The sequence below is a fragment of the Hemicordylus capensis genome, chromosome 4 (genome assembly GCF_027244095.1).
Source record: "Hemicordylus capensis ecotype Gifberg chromosome 4, rHemCap1.1.pri, whole genome shotgun sequence".
Taxonomy (NCBI): Eukaryota; Metazoa; Chordata; class Lepidosauria; order Squamata; family Cordylidae; genus Hemicordylus; species Hemicordylus capensis.
In genome coordinates, this window is record NC_069660.1 from 302,787,245 (window position 1) to 302,814,299 (window position 27,055).

The following is a 27,055-nucleotide window of genomic DNA, read 5'->3' on the forward strand; positions in this document are numbered from 1 at the left end:
TGCACTCAACAACATTCAGTTAAAGCAGGCTTCACCAACCTGCGGTCCTCCAGATGTTGCTGAACTACAACTCCCAGCATATCCAGCCACTAATTGCAACATCTGGAGGGCCGCAGGTTGGGGAAGCCTGAGTTAAAGGATTATCCTGACATAAGCTTTGCTATGTGTTAACCTTGATTTCTTGAAAATGTTACCTATATCTGTATGGACTAAATTTAGGAAATCATGGAAGCTGTATTAGTGCTCTGAACATTTTTCCAGATTGCAGAAGGTTAACCCTTAAAATACCATTTCAGTTTATCACACAATAAAAGGTGTATACACAGAATGCATGCATGAATGTGTCTATAGCATTACTCTAGTCCCCGTCTCCTACTATAACTAAATCTACAAACATGTAACTTCAGTAATCACATATTCTTTGCTTATGTAGCCCTGCCTCCATTTCCCTCCCCTTTCTCTGTTGTCTGCCCTGTGGCATATTTTAGACTGTATGCTCCTCCAGACAGGGACCTGTACCTGTACCCTTATATAAACAGGTCTATAAAGTACAAGTCTATGCTACAATGCATATATATATATATATATATATATATATATATATATATATATATATATATATACACATATACACACACACACACACACAGGTCCCTGTCTGGAGGAGCATACAGTCTAAAATATGCCACAGGGCAGACAACAGAGAAAGGGGAGGGTATATATATATATACCCAACCCTTGTAGTTGTATTTTGAGGTTCTTGTGACCTTTCATGTCTTTGCAAATAATACTAAGACCTCAGTAGCCACACATACTGTGGAGATTAATTTCATTCTAAGGTGATAATTAAAATTTCTCATCATGCCTGGGCACCCACCAAAACAAACCCTTGTATAACTATGTGGGAAGCGTAGGTAGGAAGCACCATATGGATGTAACCTGGTGGTTCTTTAACACCTCATGAAAATCAACAGTGCTATAAAGCATCAATCTCCTCTCCTCTCCTCTCCCTCAATCTAAATTTATGCAGTATTTCAGCAAAAACAACAGTCAGGACATATGATCCATATGGCTCAAATTTAGGAAACTGAAATATTTTATTTTGGGCTTTCTGTAGTGAACGGTGAGTGGAGGAGAACCTGATTTTCCACTGAATTCTTCTCTCCTCCTGATTACGTGCTCCTGTGCCCAGCCAAAATATTGCCATCTGAACCTAGCAGTTCTCTTTATGACTGTGTCCTTATGCCTCCTTAGCAAAGTATCTCTTCTTTCTTCTAGTAGGTGAATCAAAGCAATTACATGTGGTGGATTTATGCAAGTCCTGCATAATATGTGATCTACCAAGCTGAACTCAACCTACCGGCCATGTATTACAGCTGACCAGGAGCTTGACAACCCTCGTAGTTTGCTGGGGACATAAAACAGAGGCATTGTCAAGCTCCTGAAAGAAAACCATTCATGGCTAGTGGGGCAGTGTTCATTCCAGTGGGTCACAAGTCATGCAGTTTTGGCCTATACCTCTATATTATCTGAGGCACAGAGATTGCATCTTATTCCATTCTCCCAGTGGTCCTTTCACCCACCCTCTTCTCTCTCTGCTGTAGGCCAAAATTATGGTTATTTACATAAATAGTAGTTAAAAGGAATAAAACATATATGCACTTCTCTATCTATTTATGGAGATGGTTACTAACCATGGTAACAAGAAACATGACATCCATTTTCAAAGATAGCATATTTCCTCTGGGCATCAGATGTTTGAAATAGATAGCACCATTATATCATATTCTAGGTCAAGCCAGAGTCTCCACCAAGGCAGGGATTTGGGAGGGATACAAGACAGGCAGAGAGAGGTCAGGAGCTTGGATAGCTCCAAATAGATATTCAAGAGAGCTGGGTAGAAGTACCATGAGAAGGATTTTCCTCCAGCAGCTGCTTGGAACTGATTGCTGCTATTTATGGCCACTGCCCAGGTATTTCATTTATTTATTCATTAAAAACTGTCTAATATAAAACATCTCCAGGCAATTTATATAAAACAATTAAAACCAATAAAAACAGTTAAAAACAAGACAGTATTTTTTTTTAAGTAGAGTGGATTGGCCTCACCTCTTCCCTGAGGAGGACTCTCTTGTTTACAGGGGCTTTGCCCTGTAAACTGTAAACAGCCCTGTAAACATTCTAAGTGCTGGCTCTGGTGGTGCTGGGGGATGTCTTTGGGCTAGTTGTTCCTCAGAGGATGAAGGCAAAGCCATGCCCACAGGTCATAGTGGTGGTGCCGGCTCTGGTCCCCCTGGTTCTGCTAGTATGAGATGTCAATGAAACCGATTCCCAAGAAATTTAGGACTGACAAAAAGAAGTACTTTTTCACACAATGCATAATTAACCTATGAAATCTGCCACAATATGTGATGACAGCCACCAGCCTGGATGGCTTTAAGAAGGACTTAGATAAATTCATGGAGGACAAGTCTAGCAATGGCATTGGCTACTAGTCTGAGGGTTATAGGCCACCTCCAGCCTTAGAGGCAAGATGCCTCTAAATACCAGTTGTGGGGGAGTAACAGTAGAAGAGAGGGCATGCCCTCAGCTGTTGCTTGTCAGCTTCCCAGAGGCATCTGGTGGGCCACTGTGTGAAACAGGATGCTGGACTAGGTAGGCCTTGGTCCTGATCCAGCAGGGCTGTTCTTATGTAACAGGTCAGGAATTAGCCTGATTTGCCATATAGTTTAACCGCAGGGCTGTTCTTATGTAAAGGGGTCTCAAATTGAAAGGTTTTTGTTTTTCCAAAGTTCCCCTTATTTGAATAATAGCAAAGAGCACTGGTCTGTCTACCTCACTGTTATCTAGAGTGACTGGTAGCAGCTTTCCAGGGTATTAGGCAAGTGTCTGTTGCAATCCTGCTATATGGGAGTATTTTAACCAGAGGGACTGAATCTAGAACTTTCTGCATGCAAAGCATGTGCTGAATCACTGAGCAACAGTAGCTACTTCCCTTATTTTGAATTCAGCTCTCCAGAGAAATCGTTCTTCAGAGAAAATGCATACATTGTACAGTTAATGGTTTTCTTTATGTTTGGTTATTTCTGTATCATCTTATGATCATGACTTGTTACCCCTAACAGACTGAAGGTAATATCTTCCACTGATGATGCTTCCATACTTTTCCATAGTAATGATGAGTTCAGATACTGCCTCTGGGACACGTGACTCAAATGGTTTCAGAAATACCATATATTTACAATGCAAATCTAATCATGAGCACCATTTACTTTAAAAGTGGAATCTGTGTGATATTTAAATCCACAGAAGAAAGAATGCAGTTGATTAACAGATGACAACATTGTTTTTCTTATGTATATTCATCCTAGAATAAAATGGGCAAGTTGCTCAAGGCTGATTCAATCCAATTCCCTTGCAATGACAGAGCCCCTGCTGCCAACTGGGCAACGAGGCACATTTTAAATTGGTGACTCTTATTTAGCAGGGGAGAGCAATGATCTTTATTCAGCCCAAGCAATGTCCCTCTAGTGGCTGTTGCTGGTGTCCATTTTGTGCTTATTTTTAGAATGTGAGCCCTGTTGGGATAGGGAACCATATTTTTCCTTTTCCTATATGAACTGCTTTGAGGACTTTTTTTGTTGAAAAGAGGAAGAGGAAGAAGAACTACTTCCTAGAATTAATGTTAATGTAATCATAGCAGGCACTTAGGTCACAGGCAGAGGCATGTGGGTAAGGACCAAGTAGTCTGGGGGTTCTATATGAAAGGCCAGTGTGGGGACCACTAATAAGTATGAAAACATGACTCAGCCACATATCTGGAAAATGGATCACATGATTTTCTTCCAGATCAATTTGGTTTGTGGGGTCATATATTCATTTAACTATCTTCTGGATCGGTCTCCCTAATTGGTTCTGATCTGGCAGCAACAATTAATACAATCTGATTGTATGCCAATTTTGACAAGATAAACTTGCAATGTGCACAATTTTTCCCCCTTAAGTATAATCAGTATTTGCACATGGTGAACATTAGCTGAGATTTATTGATTTTTCAAATGACTAAGCTATTCTAGTATAGTTACAAATATTGTTATCATGTTAATCCACCATTAGTCATGTTTTATGGGTATTTAGTGGTCCATCTCTGGGTGCCCTCTGATTCTAAAATAGAGTTTAGCCTCATGCAACAGAGACTATGAAGCAATTATCATATGCATGTTTTCAAGTGGTTAATTTGATGTTTAGAGGGATGCATTTCTGAATAATTTCTTTTGTTGTACATTCACAACTTCTACACGTTATTTGCTGACACAAGGTAGAATATATTCAGTTTGGCATGTGTTCTATTTTCAAGCCAGGATTTTTGCCATGACAAACTGCTATGTTGAGCGAGTGCTATCAATGTGTAAAACTACACATTGAATAATGGTTATTTATATGGCAAATGGTTGCTGCTGGATATTGTTCCTTGGAGCTGTCTAGAGAAAACACATATGGTGGCTTACTTGCAGAGTTTTAAGTGGCCTAATATCTCCCGGATTGCTGCTCTTGCAAGGTGCTAATAGGCTCTGCAGACAGGGTGGTAGAAGAAAAAGAAGAAAACTGCAAACTGCAAAACTGTGCTTGTGTATCTTTAACAGTTGTTTAGAAGAGGGTAGGTGCAGTCTATTCTGCAGAGGTGAGATAAGCTTATGTGGACTTGTGTCCAGTAATCTTTTATGTGTTGTTGTTTAGAAGTTCGTTCCAGTGGGGATCCTGTGGAGAGTGTGTGTGGGGGGCGGTGGAATCAGAAGGAAAAAAAGAGGGGAAGGAGACAATGGAGTTGTTTCTGAATAAACTCTTCATTAAATCTATGTAAGATTACTTTGTGTTTGTGAGGGAAGCAGCTATAAAACACTGTATCTGGCAAAATCCCCTCTTCTATGAGTATGTTAAAGGTTGGTTGAGTGAGTGAGTGAGTGCAGTCAAGCCAGTGTCAGCTCTTAGCGACCACATAGATAGATTCTCTCCAGGATGATCTGCCTTCAACTTGGCCTTTAAGGTCTCTCAGTGGTGCATTCATTGCTGTCGTAACGGAGTCCATCCACCTTGCTGCTAGTCGTCCTCTTCTTCTCTTGCCTTCAACTTTCCCCAGCATTATGGACTTCTCAAGGGAGCTGGGTCTTCACATAATATGTCTGAAGTATGATAGTTTGAGCCTGGTCATTTGTGCCTCGAGTGAAAATTCTGGATTGATCTGTTCTATGATCCATTTATTTGTTTTCCTGGCTGTCTATGGTATCCTCAAAAGTCTTCTCCAGCACCTTCTCTTTTGTATCTGGTCACCCTAGTCCTGGGAGACTGAAGAAAGGGATATGATGGTGGCCATTCAGGCGAATACATATTTATTTATATCCCACCTCTCTTCCATTGTGGAACTCAAGGCAGCATACATGGAGTTCCCAGGTAGCTACCCATCCAGGCAATGAGCAGACCCAGACCTGTTGTAGCAAGTGGCTACATACATGCCTTCAGACCATGCTCTGGGACATAGCACCCCTGTAAAGCTGGTGGCCAGAATGCACGGCCCATACAGTACACTCAATAAATGGACTGGGGATTACTGTGGTGTGGATTATTAAACAGGAAATCCAGAAGTCTCTGTAATTGTGCTAATCAAAGATGCACACAAATTAAACATGCTTTCTTCTCTGGGTTAATTTTTACTCCGGGTGGTCCAGGGCACAGTCTGAAGGCACATTATGCACCAACCTTGCTGAAGCTAAGCAAGTCTCAGCTTGGATAGAAGACTGCCTGGGCAATCTTTATAAGCCACCATAAACTCTGGGGTGGGGGTGGGGAGTGGGATGCAAATGTAACAAGTATTTATTTAGAATAACTTAACACCTCATTTTCTGTACTCACTAACATAGTTGATAATCCTCACCTCACCCACAAACATACACTGGGAGGAAAAGATAAGTGTGTTGTTATAGGGTAACTAATCTGCTTTAAACAACAACATTAGATGTGTGCCAAAGCATACATAAAGTATGTTTTTAGACCTCAGTAAAGAACACTTCTTGTGGTAATAGAAAGCTGGTGACACAATAGCCCTCTTCAGACATTATGAGCACTCTGGATGCTCATAGTTACAGTGGGAAGGAAGTCCCACTGTCAATCACCCCCCTCACACCAATGATCACAGTTATAGCGCCATTTATCTGAAGTAGGCGGCATCGCAAGCATGATTGTGGCGAATCCATGAGCTGCAACCTGGATCCAACCAGGATGCGCTTCACAGATTCACTGCAATCAAGCTAATGATTCAGATGAAGAGCACCATAACTGTGATAGTTGGCGCTAGGGGATGATTGACAGCGGGGCAGCAGGACTTCCTCCCCACTTTTGCCCACTGTAACCGTGACCTCCCAGGGCACTTGTAACTTCTTTAGAGAGCTAATATTTCCCCATGTGTATTCCACTGTAGAAGCAGTGATATATCAGAAGTGGTCCAAAGGCTTAGATCATCTTGCCCCTTCTGAGATAAACTGCCCACATGCATATAGGAAAGCATGCAAAGAAAGAACGAGTGAAGTATGTGAGGGTATATGAGGGGAAATGGAATATGATTAGGTTGTCAATAAAAAAAAAGTTTCAGCTCATGAGGAAACAAGTGTGGGAGGCAGGAAGAACTGGCTGGGGGCAGGGGGCAAGTGAATCATAATCCCAAGAAGAAATGGGAACCATGTCTGACAGTGCAGCATCATAGCCAATTGAGGAACCCAGAACTGACTGTAAAGTAAATTGGTATTCAGAAAGCATATGTTCAGTTGTATACTACTAGGAAAAATATTGTGTGTGCAGATTGTGTCTGTCTGGCCCCTTGTTCCCTTGCTTTTGATTATAAAACACTCTAAGGAATAACAATGCAAGCACAGTTTGTTAGACTTTGCCAGTAATGTCTACCACATCTCTTTGCATTTGCTTGTATTATGGGATGAATTTGAACATAATGCACCTTAAAGAGACAATCCTGGGAGTAGTAATAATAATAAGGCATGGTTTCTGACAATTGATTATAGATATTAATAATGAAGAACAATGCCAGTGTATGAAGATACTAATATAGGTATCTACAGCAACATAATTCTTTCTTACGCAGGACAATAATATTTATTTATTTATTTATTTGTTTATTTAACATATTTTTATACCGCCCAAAACTTACATCTCTGCCTAGCTGTCCAAATTGAATAACTTAATGGAGCTATAGCACAGATTCTGATAGCAGTTCTGAAATGTCCATATTATATATGTCAACAGCCTTGTGATGTTTTGCTCTTTGCAGAAGGCCATTTTATAATTCTCTTTTTACTGCTCAGACTAGAGAAGACTGAGTTCTACAATTTTACATTAGGTAAGTAATTCTGTATGTGTTTATCATGGTCTCAAGGATGTAGGTCTACATGAATAGAACACTTCTCATGCAGCATCCAAGTGTCTTAGAGTCTTACACTAGAACAGATGTAGGTTGTCTTTTCACATTGGTATCCTATTCCAGGGTCTCTGCCAAGGCAGGGATCCAGGAGCACACTAGTCCTTGGACTGCTCCAAAGGCCAGAGTAATGATCTTAACCAACACAGAGCTTGATATGGCCACACAAATGAGAATGTTGCTCCAGCAACTTCTCACAGCAGACTGCTTGTTCCAGGGCTGACCCTAGGGGAGTGCACAGCTGGAGGCGAATCAGCATGTGTGGGGCCTCTTTAACATTTCAAATGATTACAGGATCATACTGACTGATGACTTGATGGCTGCATTCGCACGTAATGCAAAACCACAGTTAAATGGGGCAGAGGTTTGAATTTATAAATGTCCGAATGTGTGCAACTGTGGTTTTTTTTGGCAAAAGTGACCTGAGGTTTGCCTCGCCAAACTCCAGTTTGAACCTTCGGTTTGTAGTGAGTTTTGCCACCACAATTTGAGGTTTTTCAGTGGCAGCATTACATCTGAATATGGATGCTGCCATAACTGTGGTTTTGTGCAGTTTCTGGAACCATAATCATAGAGACAGTGGCACAGACCTGCCTGGGATTGTGCCTGCTCCATGCCTGCCGCACTTCTCACTGGCCGCCTCTCTGAGCACTTGCCCTGCTATCTTCATTCCAACAAAGCAGCTGTCCAGCAACAGGGACGCCATGACATCCCACCCAGGTTTGTCAGCCTGTCAAATGGGAAAGTCACATGGGGGCATGCCCGCTTCCCACTCTGTCACTTGCTCCCCTCTCCTGGCAATCAGGAGAGAAAGGGGACGGGATGGCCAGATGAGCACTATGTGCTTTGCTCTCCAAAAATGAAACAATCAAGATAAATGTTCACAAGCATATGCAGTCGAGGTGGCAACATAAGCAGGGCAACCACATTAGAGTGCTGGGATGGCAACATATGGCAGGGCAGCAACACCTGGGGACAGGTTTAGAGGTCAGCCCCCAACCAGGAATTGTTGAATGGCTCTGCTATATATTTTTTTGCATAATTATGTTGGAGAAGGGGGGCCCAGCCCCTTCCCCTTGTGGAAATATGTGCAGTTCCTAGGTTTACCCATGAGAAGGGCCGGGCAGCAGGATCAGCATTGCCTCCAGTGAAATAAGTGATTCCTCGTATGTTGTTCCTGAGGGGACTGCTCAGTCATGAGAGTGTAAGGCCATGGGGATACCCCTTCACAACTCATGAGAAGAATCAGGCAGAATCACTAATAATGTGCGATGACATCCCTTCTCCCAGGGACCGCTCTCTCATGAGAGTGTCAGCCATAGAGACACGCATGCAAGCCGGACGGTAGATGCTGCCCAGCCAGATTGCTCTATACAAGCAAGCTGCAGGGATGGGTACCCCAGCAACAGCCCTCTCTTGGCAACTGCTGTGAAGAAGCTGTCAAAGCATGCCTTCTGCCAGCCCGTCCACACTCATTTGAACATGTCTATCTTTATTTTTGTGGGGTAGAGTGGGATCAGAACAATTCGAGAGGAGAGCTGGTCTTGTGGTAGCAAGCATGACTTGTCCCCTTAGCTAAGCAGGGTCTGCCTTGGTTGCATATGAATGAGACTTGATGTGTGAACACTGTAAGATATTCCCCTTAGAGGAGGCATCCCCAAACTGCGGCCCTCCAGATGTTGCTGAACTACAACTCCCAGCATCCCTAGATGCAATTTTTTGTGGCTGGGTATGCTGGAAGTTGTAGTTCAGCAACATCTGGAGGGCTGCAGTTTGGGGATGCCTGCCTTAGGGGATGGAGCCACTGTGGGAAGAACAGAAGGTTCCAAGTTCCCTCCCTGGCAGCATCTCCAAGATAGGGCTGAGAGAGATTCCTGCCTGCAACCTTGGAGAAGCCGCTGCCAGTCTGTGTAAACAATACTGAGCTAGATGGACCAATGGTCTGACTCACTATATGGCAGCTTCCTATGTTCTTATGTACTGGGGTTGCAGACAACTGGGCTGCCCTTCTTCTGCAATTCCCTGTGGCAGCAGATCTGCATATGGTGCAATGTGAGTCCAAACCCAGGAAATCTGAATGAGAGTAAAGATCTGTCCCTGGTCCTGGTGTTTCCCCTGTCTGCCCACCAGCTAGGCCTGGACACATGGGGCATCAAAAACTCCATTGGGTGCATCAAAGGCTTCCCTTGAGAGGAGGGGGTCACTCCACTGTGCAAAAGTTCCATCATTAACCAGAGAGAATGGGTGTGTGTGTGTGTGTGCTATGGATTTGGTGAGACTGAGGTACTTCCCAGTAGACTGACCCACTCATAAGCGTGCTGGTCCCCTGGCAGCAAGCCATAATGGGGGCAGGAGTTTGGTTGGGTCTCCATGGACTGCTTTGCTGTTTGTGTTTGAACTGCTCCCCGATAACTCACAGGGACTTAGGAGTAAATCTGGCTGATATGTGAATGCACCCGCTCCATTCTGGAGGAGATGTGAGTTAAAAGGCTTTAAAAGCCCCATGCGAAAAACTTCCTGAAAACCCATATGAAGTGATTTCCTGTGTTACTCAATTTTCAGAGAACATAACTGGTGGCAGAAAAACAAGATATAATTGGGAAGATTAGAAAAAATATATATAAAGAAATATAAGAACATTCCTGCTGGATTAGGCCCCAAACCTATCCAGTCACCAAGGACACACAAATTCCCCCCTCTTGTCACACAGGTCTTCAAGTGACTCCTCCAAAGCAGAGAAGGAAGGTAGAGCTGTGTTCTTGGATTAAGGTGGCATGCTGGCTTGAGTTCCCCTAGTTCTCCTTGTGTGGGGGTCCCAGCAGAACAGGGTCACCCAGGGTCTGAATCTTAGGTTGTTCCCACCCCATCTCATCTCCTGAACCTTCTGCCTCATCCTCCAGTTGGGAGGTGGGGCAGATTCTGGATCTGGGTCATCATGATAATTGTTGAAGCCCATGCTGACACTGCCATCTACCCTGTCCCCATTTACCAGTGGGAAAGTCTCCCAGAGGCTCTTATAACCAGGCAAGGGCTTCATAGGAAGCCCATTGGCTGACGGGAAAGGGGAAGGAGGAGCTACTGCTGGCAACTTCCTCCCAAGGGAGGATTCAAATGTCACCAATTTCCTCCAATCCAGGTAGCTAGAGTAACCACCATTCCTATGTCCTGCTCAAGATGTGGACCGGTGCAAGGAGTCCAGTGCAACATATGGCAAGGCAGATCAGGTCTTGTCTGGTCCAGTTGATCTGATCAGGTCAGTTGAGGTTGGGATCAATAGTGAGATCATCTCTGCTAGAGATCAGGAGCTGGAGAGTTTCCAGGCTGAGAGCTGAGCATCCACTCGGGAGAATGGGATGTTGCTCCAGACTGAGGCCTTAAATAGTACAGGCCCAGAACTCCTGTCTCAGACTCCTCTCCTATCTTTCAGGGACTGCAGCAGCTTAAAGGGTCTACAACCTATTCCACACATGTAGGCTCCTACAGCAGTGGGAGAGGTTTATCTCCATTGCAGAGTGGAGGTTGGAGGTAGTCCTTAGATTTGGAGGGAAAGGGCAATGGTGTATCTTCAGGATGAGGATGAGGTGGTGGATCCAAAAGGTCTAGGGTCCACTATGCTGCCTCATCCCCTAAACTCTGTACATTCACCCCTTCAGGGTCAAATGCATGACATCCTGCAGGGAACCTAGAACTTACACTGAGGGTTCACACCCATCTGTCTCCAATGCAAATCACCCTTTCCTGAACCTGATTTGCCCTAGAGCAATAGTCGCCTATCTATCTGTCTGTCTATCTATCTATCTATCTATCTATCTGAAACATTTATACCCCGCCCCTCCAGCACACCACTGCTCAGGGCGACTCACAGCATTAATAAAATAGAGACAATGTAAAACAATTAAAAATTTAAAACGTAAAAAAACCAGGCTAAAACGACTTTTAAAAATTACAAATTTTTAAAGTTTCAGGTTATAAGTAAAAAGTAAAAATATAAGTAAAAAGCTAAAAGCTAAGACCATGTAGTTCTGCATCATAAGTAGTTTGACACTGAGTCTGGTGGCTCTGACTCAAGAAAGGAGGTATAGGATTAAGCTATTTGCCGCCCATAGACGACCAGAAATTTGCCGCCCCAGCAAGGGTTCCCCTTTACAAGTAAAGGGCTTGGTGGGGGGAATTAAATCTATTTTTTAAATGTTATCAGCCCATTTCAGGCCTCGTGTGCTTGAGCGCAGAGGCCCCAAAACCCGACCTGTCATTTGGGAGGTAGGTGGGCCTGTGGGAGGCCACCATCTTGTCACCATCTCCGCCACCATCCTGCCAAATGCACGTACGAAGACGGCCTGACGACCTGTCATGATTTGGGAGGCAGGCGGGCCCACTAGCAGCTCTCGACGCCTTTGCACAGTGGCGGTTTTAAAAGTTTTCAAGGTAGATTCAACTTCCCCTTGCCCCTCCCCCAGTGCAAGTAGCGGATTAACGCATAGGCAAATTTGCCGCCCCCTCAAAATGCTGCTGAGAATGAAACATCCATCATCACAGTAAGGGGAGGGGGCTCACCCAGCTGGTGGCTGTGGTTGCTAGTTAGACCCCGTCCTCCCCAGGGAGCGATGACAGCCATCTGCAGTGAGCCCCTTCAAGACATTGGGCCATTGGCAGTCAACCAGTGCCTTGTATAGATGCTGGTTCCACATAGGGTTGTGACCCACATTTTTGAAATGGATACGCTCAAGGTTGATGGTACATACCTGGTAACACTTCGGAAGCTGATGCAACATGATTCAGCTTCCCTGTTTGATACATGCAGATTACATGAGGGCTGTTCTGATTCTGATGCCAGCCACTGCTACTTCCAACAGCAGACAGGAACCTAGTAGGAGGAGAAGCACAAAGAAGGGGCACATTTCCAGAGGGAATGTTGTGGGGAAATTGCACAGTGCTTGGCTCTTCCTTTGGTACCTGCGCTGCAGCCTGGTTTATTTAGCACCACAGAGCTAAATCAGCAGTGGCAGAGAAGTTGCTGGCTAGAGGTCAGGCTTCTAGAGGTCACCTCACTTTTTAACATATGCAGCGGAGGCGCAAGTAGGGCAAAGAGCTTGAGCATGAGAGCTCATAGATTCCAGAACAATTTTGTTTGCCTGAAGCAAGTATGCCACCTGGTGGAAAAACAAAGGTATACAGAGCTCTGCTGTTGAGTGAACAAAATACTTGCATGGAAGTTTCATTGTTGATTTATTGGTGAAAAGGCAGGTGCGGGGTGGTGGTGGGAGAATGGGGCATCTCTTTTGGTAGATGTAGATGTAGAAGGAGATGAGGGGAGTGAGCCAAATCGGCTATTACTTGATTCACACATTTTAGAGGATGATGATGTACCGCTTGTTCTCTACCATGAGAGTGTTTGGGGATTATCCCCCAAATGTTATTGTTTTATACATTTTCCCATCTGGAAAACCATACTTAAGAATGGAAAAATTATACATATTTTGCATGGAAAGAGCCAGTAGAAATTCAGTACAAGAATCTTGTTCACAGATCTTTCAGGAAAATCAGTGTGGACTTTTCATTCCAGCAGTGCATGAAATCACTCTTTTGCATAAATGGATTGTTGTGGCATCTGCAGGCATTCACATCAGCATGAGTCAGCAGTGTTGCCCCAACAGAAGAAATGTGAGGGCGGGGCCACAACTCCATGATAGAATTCAAATATTTTGCATGGAAAAGGTCCAAGGTTCAGTCCTCCCTGGTATCTTCTAGGTAGTGCTGGGAAAGGCCTTTGTATGTGTTGGGAATTCTCTCTGGTAAGAAATACCCTTCTATTACAGCAGAGTGCACAGAGGCAAAACACAGCGGAGTCTGCCCAGGCATGTGTGTTTGCTGAGAGCGAAAGAAACTTGGAGCCAGTTCATAGTTTCAAATCAATATGAGGAGACTTTATTGGAGAACTCCATTCTAGATAGGAAAGTGGAGAGATAGAATCTCTAATCTAGCTAGCTAGCTAGATGCAGAGAGATGCTGTCTGCATCTCTGCACACATAGTGCAGAGAGAGAGGTGAGCGTGTGTAATAGGGAGAAGAAGAAGGAAGAGAGAAAGAGAGGCAGGAAGGAAGGAAGTCCCTGAGAGTAGCAATCTACATAACAAAGGGATAGTGTCAGAGCAGCAGAGAGGAGGAATGAGCAATGCCTTGACCTCTCTAGCCCTCTGACTCACTAATCTTTCCCCCTCGGTCATTGAGGCATGAGGCAGCGCAGAGTCCTTCACTTCCAACAGTTTGAAAGCCTGGAGAGCTACTGCCAGTATAGACAGTATACTGACAGCTAGATGGACCAAGGGTCTGTCTGACTTCCTGTGAACCTATGCAAATGCACAGAGATTTTTATAATTATTGTATATATAAGGACACTTGGGCTTAATTGATTTGCAGACTGACTGATTCATAGGTTGGAATCAAAATAGAGTACTTCACAGCGAGCTAGAGGTCTTGTGTTGCACATTATTAGACAATGTGCAATGCTCCCTTATGTGCATGCCACTCCATGCCCTTGATCCAAATTGTCCCCCAAAGCAGCTAACAGCTATAAGGTGAAAACTTACAGACAAAATTGTGCCTGTCAGTTTTCCCCCCTTGGCTAATAGCAGCGGGAGGATTTACACTGGGGAGTCAGCATAAGGGGAAAGGTTAGCCTCCCTCCCTCTGTGCCACAGACCTAATTCAAATCAGGGTCCCTTGCAACTGTTTTTTGAAAAAGAAAAAGATGGTATGAGATCCAGCAATGCATCTCCCATGGGCCATGTCACATCTAGTTTGGCCCTCTGACAGGAAGAAGAAACCCTGTGCAGCCCTGTCCTGGGAGACTTGATAGGGATAGAATCTTGGTAGGCTGTATCTAACCAAGCTGTACAGTGCCAGCTTAAATGTTGGCCTCACCTGAGGCGCCACCACTAGTCATGCCCCTTACATTGGCCACACCCCTCTCCCTTCTTGTGCCACTTTAGCTTTTCAGCATGTGGAGATGGATGGATTTCAACTAGGGATGTGCACGAACCGGTTGGGTGGTCTATTCACAGACCACCAAACTGGTTCAAAAGTCCGGCGTTGGAGCCAGTTCAGAGGCGGGGGGGGGGTGCTTTAAGCCACAGGGAGGGTTTAATTAGTTCCCCCACTGCGTTTTCCCTGCTGGCACTGCTGTCAAAATCTCTGGCACGGGGTGACTGTATACCTCTTGCCACCCTGGTCAGCGTAATACCGAAAGTGACACGTGCACACAGTATTACTCTGACCGGGGCAGCAAGAGGGTATACAGCTGCCCCGCACCAGCGATTCTGACAGCAACGCCGGTGGGGGAAACACGGCGGGGGAGGTAAGGACCCCCTCCCTGCAAACCGCAACATGCCTAATTTTAACCCCATCCATCCTGGTGCATGGAGAAGTTACAGCGGCATGATATGGGGAAGGTGGCAGGTGGCACAGGAAGAAGCTGAGTGAGGTGATGCCAGCAGGTGGCAGGGGTGATGCAGGATGCCTGCCCTCTTTGTCCCGAGGCACAGGTGCATGTCGCCCGAGGCTGTTGCCTTGCTTCGCATCCTTAGTGAGCCACTCCTGTTGCTCTATATAACCTTGGACACCAAATTAGTCTTATTAGTGCTAACTGCATAAAAATGCACCTTTTAAAGGGGCGATTCTCTTATATTTAGTAAGGGGAGAGCAACTGGTCCTATCCAACTCTGGCACAGCATCCCTTTAGTGGCAGCCAATGCAGGCGCCGCCAGGAGTGGTGGTGGCTGGAGGCACCTTTAATTGTAAGTTAGTAGGTGCTTACCTCTCCTTCCACAGCACCTGAAAGCTGTTTGGGGCAACAGCGCCACAGTTTTCGATTGTGTGAATGACCTCAGAATATCAATATTATAGTCGCTTGTAGTAGTTTATGCTACTAACACTTGTGTGGAGCCTGAATTCATAGTCAGCAGTCAATAGAGCCCTGGAATTTGATACTCATGTTAGTCCAAGAACCTCAATTGCTAGAACAATCTGAAAACTGGACATTTGTACAATCTCTCTCATAATGAAAGTCTTGGGATGTACACCCAAATGGTTAAAGTACTTCTGGCCCACCCATCAAGTTCAAATTTGGGACACAACTGTGTACCAAGACACATGAATTACTAGAAAAGTCTGAAAGGGAGACATTTGTATGGATCTCCCTAGATAACAGGTGGGTAAGAAATGTACCCCCTTTTAGTTAAGGTTCTTCTAGGCCACTCAGAAAGTGGAAATTTATTTATTTACTTACTTACTTACTCACCCACTCACTTATTGATAGATAGATAGATAGATAGATAGATAGATAGATAGATAAATATTTCTATACCACCCAAAACTTGCATCTCTGGGCGGTTTACAATTAAAATCATTTAAAACATCAAATCAATAAAATTATTTAAAACATTAAATATATTTAAAACCCAGTATTAAACATGTAGCACATACATAGTCTGCAACAGTCATATTACAGTATGAAAGGGGGATATTTGTAAATATATTCTTTAAAATGGGTGGAAAGAACTATGTGATGATCCTGAGTTTGCTTGACATGGCTAGTGCCACTCTGTGAGGCCCAAAACTCAGCAAAGCTACATCAGTCTTACTGCCTATGTATGCATTCAGTTATTTCCATTTAATTTCCTGTGCCACACAGTGAGAATCTTTTTACACTTTTCTCTCTAACCAGGACTTTTCAATAAGTGTTTGTCTGCCTGCCCTCATGGGATCTCAATTTAAATGCCAATAGACATGGTTATCTTAAGATATGATGTCGCCTTATAATGAAACAGATCATTGTTCCATACAGGTCAGTATCTATATATTTAATTCTCTTACGGCCGACTGAGTAGAGAACTGTATGGGGATGCGAGGGGATGCATGTGGATGTCAGGCAAGGCGCAGCCCCCGCTGCTTGGCTGGGCTCCGGTTGGCTGGCGGAAGCTCCTGATTAGCTGGGCGCCGGTTGGCCCGACTGCTGTGAGGAGGGGGTGGAAACAGCAGGCCTGGGCTGGGAGGAGGTGGGAGGCAGCGGGACGGACTGGCATGGGCGGTGATGGTGGGGGTGAGTAGGGAATGGGCAGTGGGGGTGAAGCACCCACGCCTGTTGCAGCCTGGAGCGGGAGGGAAATGGGCGGCGGGGCTTCCCTGTTCACCACCCGGGAGGAAGAACAGTTGCGACGGGGCCCTTTTTGACCGCCCGATGCCCCATGAGGAGTAGCTGTGGCGCCGGTTAGAGATGCTCCATGCAGGTGGTGGTGGGGAGGGAGGGGAGGAACGGAAGGGGGGAGGGCAAGAGAACGTAGGGCTGGAGGGGGGAGGGGGGCAAGAAGGACTGGGGCAGGAGGGAGGGGGAGGGAGAACACCTAGTCCCAACGAGCGCACAGATGCTCTGAGCAGGGTTGGCTAGTTGTTTGTTGTTGTTGTTGTTGTTTCAATTTCTATACCGCCCTTCCAAAAATGGCTCAGGGCGGTTTACACAGAGAAATAATAAATAAATAAGATGGATCCCTGTCCCCATAGGGCTCACAGTTTACTGACTGGCCGGCCAAGAGTTCAGACAGGGATACTTCTCAGCCCTCAATGGAGATGCCAGGGAGTGAACCTGGGGCTTTCTGCACCTAAAGCAGGTGCTATATGACTGAGCTACAGCTCTCTCTCCAACTCGGGGAATCACCCAACAACATCCCTCCCACCATGTTGCCAGGCAGAGATGCAGTTACTTACCTTCCTATATCATAAGGCAGTTCACATAATCAAAAACTGGGAAAGACAAGTGTCTTACCCAGCTTCAGGAGCTGTGCATGCTTCTGACTTGTGCTTGTGTGTGAGCAAACAAGTAGGTAGGAGGAGGAGCTGTGTAGGATAGTTTTTCCTCCTACCTTGTTAAAATGCTGAGTAGGAGAGCTGGGTTGGATGGTATCATCCTACCCAGCTTCTTCTCATGATTCCCTCTCCTCTTGCCTAGTTGGTGCTTGAAAACTGGAAGTGCACACAGCTCTCAAAGCAGGGTAGGATACTTGTCCTACTCAGTTAATGGTCATGTGAACAGCCCTAATAGCATTCACTTCTTGACCTTCCCTATTTCCTTTTCCCTATTGCCGTTTCATATATATATCCTCCTTGGCGATTCCATTTTTTAGCCAGGCAGCAAAGAAAGGTATCTGCCCAAGTAATTGTATACCTTGCAACTGTTTAAGCGTTTTTGTCAGCTTCCTCTCCATAATAAACCACTTCTATTAAACTAGAGCTCTAGCTGACCAGGTATCAGTATTGCATTCACGTTTCATGAAAAAGTCCCTCTGAGATCGTTTGGTTCTTGTAAAGGGCATCATGCACAGATTGGCAAGTGGAACCTAGAACTTTGGCTGGGGCAAGTGGGGCTTAGGGCTTGAAAGTAAAGCAGTTCCTCACCATTCATGATGGCAGCTGCTTCTTGGAGCCGGACCGGGGGGGGGGGCAGAGGGGAAGGAAGGGAGCCAGCCAGGGGTAACCATAGGTGGGGCTAATAGTAGGCAAGTCCAACTCTAAGTTAAAAAGAAGTGAATCACCAGCCCATGGTTTTCTCCATCTGTAAAGTTATTTACTTGTTTCAACCAAGATCTCCATCATTCACACCAACAACTAGCAGCTGCCTATTTAGTGCTAAATTCATCCCTTGGCCGGCTGTGAGCAAAGGAATCCTGCCCTTAGAGTGGTTCATGGTAGGCCGTCAGTGTGGAAAAAAGCAATGCCCTGTCACTCTAAAGTCCCCAAGCCTTGTCTTCCCTTCAGTAGCTCCATCCTTCTTCAATCAGCATTACCTCTATTTCTCTTCCTCCTTACAATCTCAGCCCTCTCCTGCTCACCCCGTGTAGGACTAGGCCAGTGTGCGGGGTGGTGGGGTTTGAATCCAGACTGAGTGCCTGTTTGCAGGCATGTGCAGTAGGGATGTGCACAGAACTGGGAGGGGGAAGTCCGAACGCAGGGGGGTTAAGAGCGTCGAGAGAGGGTGTACTTACCCTTCCCTCCACTTTCCCCCCACCAGCGCTCCATTGCAAACTGGTCTGGCGGGGTGGCAGTGTACCTCCCTGCCACTCCATCTGCTCCTCAGACCGGAAGTAAGTGGAAGTACCTGGTGCACGTGTGCATGCCGGGCATGTCACACTCGCTCACATGCACGTGCCTGATGTGCGCACGCATGTGCCCGACATGCACACGCACACCGGTTACTTCTGCTTCCGGTCTGAGGAGTGGATGGGGCAGCAGGGAGGTACACTGCCACCCCACTGGACCAATTTGCAATGGAGTGCCTGTTGGGGGGAAGCAGCAGGAGGGGTAAGTGCACCCTCTGCTGTCCTTAAAGTCACCACCACCCCACCTTCGAACCGACAGAAACGCTGGTCATTCAGACCGGTTTGGAGGCCCATAAAGGGCCTCAGAACCGGTTCCGTGCACATCCCTAATGTTCAGTGGCCATGTGCATGCTGGCATTGCACAGGGGCAGCTGGGAGACTCCCTGCTGGTGCGTGGGCATAGCTGGGGAGAGTGCCAAGGTTACAGCAATGGTGGCAATTGGAGGAGCAGGAGGTATGGACCTGGTCCCCTCCCCACAGTTAAAGGGGCTATGTAAGCCTTCAGTTTTAAAGGGATGTGCCCGCAATTTGGATGCTGAATCACATTTTGGGCACATTCCTAGTTTCCTCTCTTCTATAGACATGCATACTTTTTTATTTTTTATTTTTGAGCAAGGCTTATTTTCCCCTTTTTCAAAATATAACATTTCTGGGATATGTCCTTTGACTGCACACGGCAGTTACTTGGGAGAAAGCCTCAATGAGTTCATTAAGAATTTACTTGGAATAAACTATATAGAATTGGCTGCAGTTCTATGCAACATTTACTTGACACAATCCTTTATCAGATTTGAAAATTAAGCCATATAAATCACAAACCTGTCCGAAGAACTTATGCTGAGGACCTCTCCTTTCAATACTACTACCTCTCTCTCTCTCTCACACACACAGAGGTTAAACACAAAATAACAAACCAAAACCTGGCAGAAGTACCATAGAGTGGTGGAGCTAATTGACTATTTTGGACTGGCCTGGTTTCCAAGCTGTGCCTATTAGGTTGCTCATGAAGAGAAGGCAATAATCTCAGGATGCTTAAAATAAAAACATATTTCTGCATTAAAGACACACACATTTCAAACAGGATAAGTTGGAAGTTGTCCAATTAGTAATTTCAGTAAAAATGCTTTGTTTTATTTGGAAGCTATAAATCCCCGCCCTCTCTTTCACCCTCAAGAGGTGAGAGAGTAAAAGAAAGATAAAGGTGGCACCACAAGGCCAGGGGCGTAGCAAGGTTGGAGTGGGCCCAGAGACAAGATTTTAAAATGGGGCCCCCCCACTCAAAGTCCAGGGCCTCCGCACACCCCAGGCACCCAAGGATTTAAGTCTGATATTCCAAAATAAGTATGCTGCCTAGAAATACATTTCACTGAATACACACACGCACACGTCACAATATATAGTGATATACATTGAGTACTATACATTTGTTTTACTTTTAATACCTAGAACACACTAGAAAGATGAATAATTAAAATGGGCCCCTCGCTGCAGATTAGCCAAGAAGACTTTCAACCATGCAGGGTGAGCCTATGTTTGTTTTCTCAGAATTCTGAACAAATTCAGTCAAGTTTGATTCCAGGAGATTTTTCACAGGAGGCTTTTAAAGCCCTTTAACACACATCTCCTCTGGAATAGAGGTGCTGCATTCACATGTTGGCCAGATTTACCCTGAAGTCCCTGCAAGTTATTGGGGAGCAGTTCACACACAAGAAAAATAAAATAAAATAAAAGCAGAAGACATGCTTCACAGTTCTCACTCAGACCTTCTGGGTTGCAAAACAACTTGAACATAAGTGCATTTATAAATGAATGAATAAAATAAATATAATACTGTTTCTTCCAGAAGTTTTTGTAATTTTCTGCCATGAAACAAGCTACTTCTAGGACTTTTTACATAGTTTTTTTTAAGCCAGCAAATTTTCCAAGCTGTTTAAAAATAAATATTCAGAGACTTCTCAGTCCCTCCCCCCCCCCATATCAAGGCCCTATGGCAAGCAGATCCCTATATATCCGGGTGGGGTGGGTGGGGAAGGTAACCACAAAAAGGAGTTCACACTCTACCTGGCAGCAGGGGGTCTTCTGCTGCAGAGAACAGTGGTGGCCACTCTGGCTGCCTCCTCCTTCCTGGCTTGCTTGGGCCCTACTGGAGTTCAGGCTTCACTGTGGCCTACACAGAGGACTCCGTGGAAGCCCCGCCCACCCGCCGATCAGCTGAGAGGCGGGAGAAAAGGAGCTCTTTGCAGCCTGTCTGCTGCTGGATTGCCGGCCAAGAGAACAAGCTGGAGAGACGGCGAACAGGGCAAGTGGCTGAGGGGCCTTGGGGCTGGGCAGGGGGCAATGGGGAGTCATGTGAGGTGCCTCTGGGGGGCCCCTCCAGGCAGTGGGGCCCCCAGACAACTGTCTCCCCTTGCCCAATCGTTGTTACGCGCCTGCACAAGGCTCTGCTTAAAGCCCTAGAAGAGGAAGGAAGGTGGGCAGCTGCTTGTTTGCTTGCTTGCTTGTTAGTAAAAGAACTTCTTAGAGGAAGTGCCAGTCCACCATATTCCCCACCTTCCCCCTCATTCTCTAGATCTTGGGATTGTTTTTAATGAAAGGCGGTAAATAAATACATACATACATACATACATACATACATACATACATTAACCAATCAAACAATCTCCGAATTTGGCCAAGATTTGCTAGTGGCATTTTTTTTTAAAGGAAAGGAAAAGAGCTCCCAGCAAATGCTGGAGAAACCCAAAGCCTCCTGAGACTTAGTTGGGTGCTGAGTGAGGAGAGAAGGGGAAACTGGCAGGGCCGGCAGGGAGTGGGGTATAGCCAAGGCTCCTACCTGTTTTGAACTCTACTTGCTTGCAGATTGAGTGCTCCCATTTTGCATAGAGAAGATCTTCAGAGTCTGCTCAGACTGCCTAGAAGGACATAAAAACAGCCCTGCTGGATCAGGCCCAAGGCCCATCTAGTCCAGCATCCTGTTTCACACAGTGGCCCACCAGATGCCGCTGGAAGCCACAGGCAGGAGTTGAGGGCATGCCCTCTCTCCTGCTGTTACTCCTCTGCAACTGGTACTCAGAGTCATCCTGCCTTTGAGTCTGGAGGTGGCCTATAGCCCTCCAGCTAGTAGCCCTTGATAGACCTCTCCTCCATGAAGTTATCCAAACCCCTCTTAAAGCCATCCAGAATGTTGGCTGTCACCACAGCTTGTGGCAGAGAATTCTACAAGTTGATTATGCGTTGTGTGAAAAAGTACTTCCATTTCTTGGTCCTAGATTTCCCGGCAATCAATTTCATGGGATGACCCCTGGTTCTAGTGTTATATGAGAGGGAGAAAAATTTCTCTCTGTTCACTTTCTCCACACCATGAATGAGTTTATGGACTCTAATATGTCTCCCCACAGTCGTCTTCTTTCTAAACTCAATAGCCCAGGTGTTGTAGCCTTGCCACATAAGAAAGGTGCTCTAGGCCCCTGATCATCTTGGTTGCCCTCTTCTGCACCTTTTCCAATTCTACAATGTCCTTTTTAAAATGTGGTGACCAGAACTGTACATAGTACTCCAGGTGTGGCCACACCATAGTTTTGTATAAGGGCATTACAATATTAGCCATTTTATTTTCAATCCCCTTCCTAATGATCCCTAGCATGGAATGGGCCTTTTTCACAGCTGCCGCACATTGGGTCGACACTTTCAACAAACTGTCCACCACGTCTACAAGATCTTTCTCCTGGTCAGTCACCGACAGCTCAGATCCCATCAGCGTATACTTGAAGTAGGGATATTTCGTCCCAATGTGCATTACACTTGTCAACATTGAACTGCATTTGCCATTTTGTTGCCCACTCACCCAGTTTAGAGAGATTCTTTTGGAGCTCCTCATAATCTGTTTTGGATTTCACTACTCGAAAGAGTTTGGTATCATCTGCAAATTTGGCCACCTTACTACTTACCCCTACTCCTAGATTGTTTATGAACAAGTTAAAGACCACTGGTTTCAGTACAGATCCCTGGGGGACCCCACTTCTTATTTCCCTCAATTGTGAAAACTCTCCATTTATCCCTACCCTCTGTTTCCTGTCTTTCAACTAGTTAGTAATCCACACATGTACTTACTTACTTACTTACTTACTTACTTACTTTATTAGATTTATATACTGCCTTTTCAAAATGGCTCAGGAATACTTGTCTGCTTATCCCATGACTGCTATGTTTTCTCAGGAGTCTTTGATGAGGAACTTTGTTGAAAGCTTTTTGGAAGTCCAAGTATACCCTGTCAACTGAATCACCTTGATCCACACACTTGTTGACACGCTCAAAGAATTCCAAAAAGTTCATGAGGCAAGATTTGCCTTTGCAGAAGCCATGCTATCACCCAACAGGGCCTGTTGTTCTATGTGCTTTACCATTTTATCCTTGAGGATGCTTTCCATCAATTTGCCTGGAATGGACGTTAAGCTTACCAGCCTGTAATTTCCTGGATTACCCCTGGATCCCTTTTTGAAAATCAGTGTTACATTTGCTACTTTCCAGTCCTCCGGTACAGAGCCTGATTGCAGGGATAAGTTATATATTTTAGCAAGGAGGTCGGAAATTTCACATTTGAGTTTTTTGAGGATTCTTGGATGGATGCCATCTAGCCATGGCAATTTGCTAGTTTTTAAATTTTTCAGACAGTTTAGAACATCATCTCTTCTCAGTTCTTTAGCCTCCATCCCCAAAAAGCCTGGTTCAAGAACAGGTATATGCTCAGTATCATCTGCCGTGAAGACAGACACAAAGAACTCATTTAGCTTCTCTGCAACCTCCATATCCTCCTTAATAATCCCTTTCACTTCCTCAGTGTCTAATGGTCAAACCGCCTCCCTGGCAGTTTTCCTGCATCTGATGTATTGAAAAAAGTTTTTGTTATTCCCCTTGATGCTTTTAGCTAAATGTTCCTCAAACTATTTTTTGCCTCCCTTATTTGTTACCTTGCATTTTTATTTACCTTTTTGCCAGAGTTTGTGTTCCTTTTTGTTCTCTTCATTTGGACAGGCCGTTCCAATTTCAGAAGGAAGTCTTCTTTCCCTTTATAGCTTCCTTGACGTTACCTGTGAGCCATGCTGGCATCCTCCTGGACTTAGTGGTACCTTTCCTTCTTTTGGGTATACAATCTAACTGAGCTTCTAGTATTGTAATCTTGAGTAAACTCCATGCATTCTGGAGCGAAGTGACTCTCCTGATTTCCCCTTTCAGCTTTCTTTTCACCATACTCCTCGTTTTGGAGAATTTGCCTCTTCTGGAATTCAAAGTGTCTGTGTTAGACTTCCTTGGTGATTCTCTCCCCGCATGTATGCTGAATTTGATAGCGCTATGGTCACTGTTCCTAAAGGGTTGATGACACTGACATCATGCACCAAGTCCTGGGTACCACTCATGATTATGTCCAAGGTTGCATTCTCTCTGGTTGGTTCCAAGACCAACTGTTCTAGGGCACAGTCATTCAGCGTATCTAGAAATTTGACCTCTTTGTCATTACCTGACTATGAATTTACCCAATCTATGTGTGGGTAATTGAAGTCACCCATTATTACTGCCCCCCCCCTCTATCTATCATATTTTAATACTGTCCAAAACCTACGTCTCTGGGCAGTTTACAACAAAATAAAAACAGAAAAATAAAACATTAGTTAAAACAAAAACAAAAAGTTTAAAACATTACAACAATTTAAAAAATTTAAAATAATATTTTAAATATTTTGATGCTTTCCTGACTTTCTCTTGCAACTCCCAGTCACTGTCAGCATTTTGATCCGGAGGGCGATAGCACGTCCCCAGTAGCACATTTCCTTTCAGGCCTTGTATTGCCATCCACAGGGTTTCTGTGGAGGACTCCAGTCCACCTAGGTTTTCTAGCTTGTTAGATTCTATCCCTTCTTTAACATACAGTGCTACTCCACCTCCAAGGCATCCCTCCCTGTCCTTTCTATAGAGTTTATATCCAGGGATAACAGTGTCTCACTGGTTCTCACTGTTCCACCATGTTTCTGTTATGCCCCCTGTATCTATTCCTGTGTTAGCAACCAAGCACTCCAGCTTGCCCATCTTGGCTTGGAGGCTTCTGGCATTGGCATATAAGTACCTATATGCTGAATCTCTTCCCTGGTGTATGTTATCTTTCTTTTGACTCTTTGACCAGCTGGCACAGCCTTCTGTCTGCTCTCTATGTGGTTCTGCTCTGTCTCCTTCTGTTTTATCTGAACCCTTTAGTAAGTAATAGTTTATTACAGTCCATGACCAGTCAAAATACACACAAGCATAAGTCAATATAACAAAACAAAATCAAAACAACTTAGTGGCACTGTATCAAATTATATAAAATCTCAGATTTATTTATTTATTTACTTACTTACTTACTTATTTAACATATTTTTATACTGCCCAAAACCTGTGTGTCTGGGCGGTTTACAACAAGATAAAAACAAAGGTAAAACATTAGTTAAAAATAAAAACAAGAAATTTAAAACATAACAATTTAAATTAAAAAAACCAACAACAATATTCTAAAAAAAAATTAAAGCAATTAAAACAATATCAATTAAAAGCCTGGGTGAACAGATGTGTCTTTAAAGACTTTTTAAAAATTGTCAGAGATGGGGAGGCTCTTATTTCACTAGGGGGCGCATTCCAAAGCCTTGGGGCAGCAATGGAGAAGGCCCATCCCTGAGTAGCCGCCAGACGAGCCGGTGGCAAATGCAGACAGACCTCTCCTGATGATCTCAATGGGCAGTGGGGTTCATGACAAAGAAGATGTTCAAACAGGTTGCTTACCTGTAACAGGTGATCTGGTAGTGATCCGTTGAGTCCATAAGCAAATGGGTTCTGCGCCTGCGCAGGCACCTCTCGGGCCGACTAGGTAGCTCCTCGCGACGCCCAACCGCCCATCTGCACGTGCTGCTGCATGCTAGCTATATAGAGCGGCTAGGCGTCTTCCGTTAGTTTCTGTTTGACCGCCACAGCGTTCAGACCTCGCTTGGGCTCCTCGGTAGCAGAAACGATTGTAATACGAGTGCTTAGGCATTTAGGACTGTTTTTTCTGGTAATTTGGACTACGGACTGTACTTTGGACGTGACAACTTCTTCCCGGAATAACTTTGACGAAGGATTGGACGGATATCTTGTGTTTGACCCGGACTGAAAACGGAAAATGGAAACGAAGACGACCTTTAAACGCTGTGAGAAGTGTAGGGCTAAACTACCCTCCACTGATCACCACGACCTCTGTCTTATATGCCTGGGAGAGGAGCACAATACGGCAGCCTGCAAGATCTGTTGTGCCTTCTCCAAACAAACCAGGACCAACCGGGCACTGCGTTTGAGGGCAGCTTTATATGAGGACGTGCTGCGCCCTTCTACCCCTCGCCCGGAAGCGCCTTCGACGTCGAAAGCGGTATCGGGAGCGGAGGGACACGGAGCTGCTTCTATGCAGTCTAAAACCGTGTCCACTGATCCTACTTTTAAGAGACCACTGGAGGTCTCCTCTAGTGACCAGAGACGCCGTGAGAAAAGGCGCCGGCAAGACGCACCAGTGGCTGGAGAAAATCCTAGCCGAGAGGAGCGCAAACAGAGGACCCCATCGCCTTCGTCGGCGCAGGGCTCTGAGAAGGAGTGGAGTGCTGAACCTCGTACATCTAGCCCAGCGGAAGCGAGCAGGGGGGGTCTGTCAGCATCATCCGCTCCTTCGACATCGAGGTCATCGATTCCGAAGCCCTCGACATCGAGCAAAGAGCGGGTGAAGGATCCCTCGACATCGAAGCCCTCGACATCGAGAAAAGAGCGGGTAGAGGGTCCCTCGACATCGAAGTCCTCGACATCGAAATCCTCGACATAGAAGTCCTCGACATCGAAAGCAACAAGGCGTAGTGAATCCTCGATATCTAAACCTACCTTGTTGTCGATGGAGCAGTCTCAACCTCGAAGACACCGTTCGCTGTCGCCTGCTCATACCCCACAGCAATCACCGGTTGGGCGTCGCGAGGAGCTACCTAGTCGGCCCGAGAGGTGCCTGCGCAGGCGCAGAACCCATTTGCTTATGGGCTCAACGGATCACGATCCAGATTCTTAAATACCCAGGGCCCAAGCTGTTTAGGGCTTTATAGGTTATGACCAGCATCTTTTATTTTGCCCAGAAACATATCGGCAGCCAGTATAACTCCTTCAATACAGCAGTAATATGGTCTCTCCTAGAAGACCCAGAGACGAGCATGGCTGCCGCATTCTGGACCAACTGTAGTTTCCAAACAGGGCAGGCCCACATAGAGTGCATTGCAGTAATCCAGTCTGGAGGTTACTAGCAGATGTACCACTGTTTTGAGGTTGTCTATCTCAAGAAACGGGAGCAGCTGGCGTATCAGCCGAAGCTGATAGAAGGCACTTCTGGCCACTGCTTCAAC

At 45.3% G+C, this 27,055-nt stretch overlaps 1 long non-coding RNA gene across 1 annotated transcript; it reads right to left on the minus strand.

Annotated features, from left to right (window-relative positions):
* Positions 1-1,657: 1,657 nt before the first annotated feature.
* Positions 1,658-20,759, minus strand: LOC128322073 (uncharacterized). Its single transcript, XR_008305504.1, has 3 exons — positions 20,688-20,759; positions 12,223-12,344; positions 1,658-5,343 (listed from the first exon to the last, which is right to left on the minus strand). It is a non-coding gene; the product is annotated as an uncharacterized LOC128322073 (long non-coding RNA).
* Between the last annotated feature and the right edge of the window lie 6,296 nt (positions 20,760-27,055).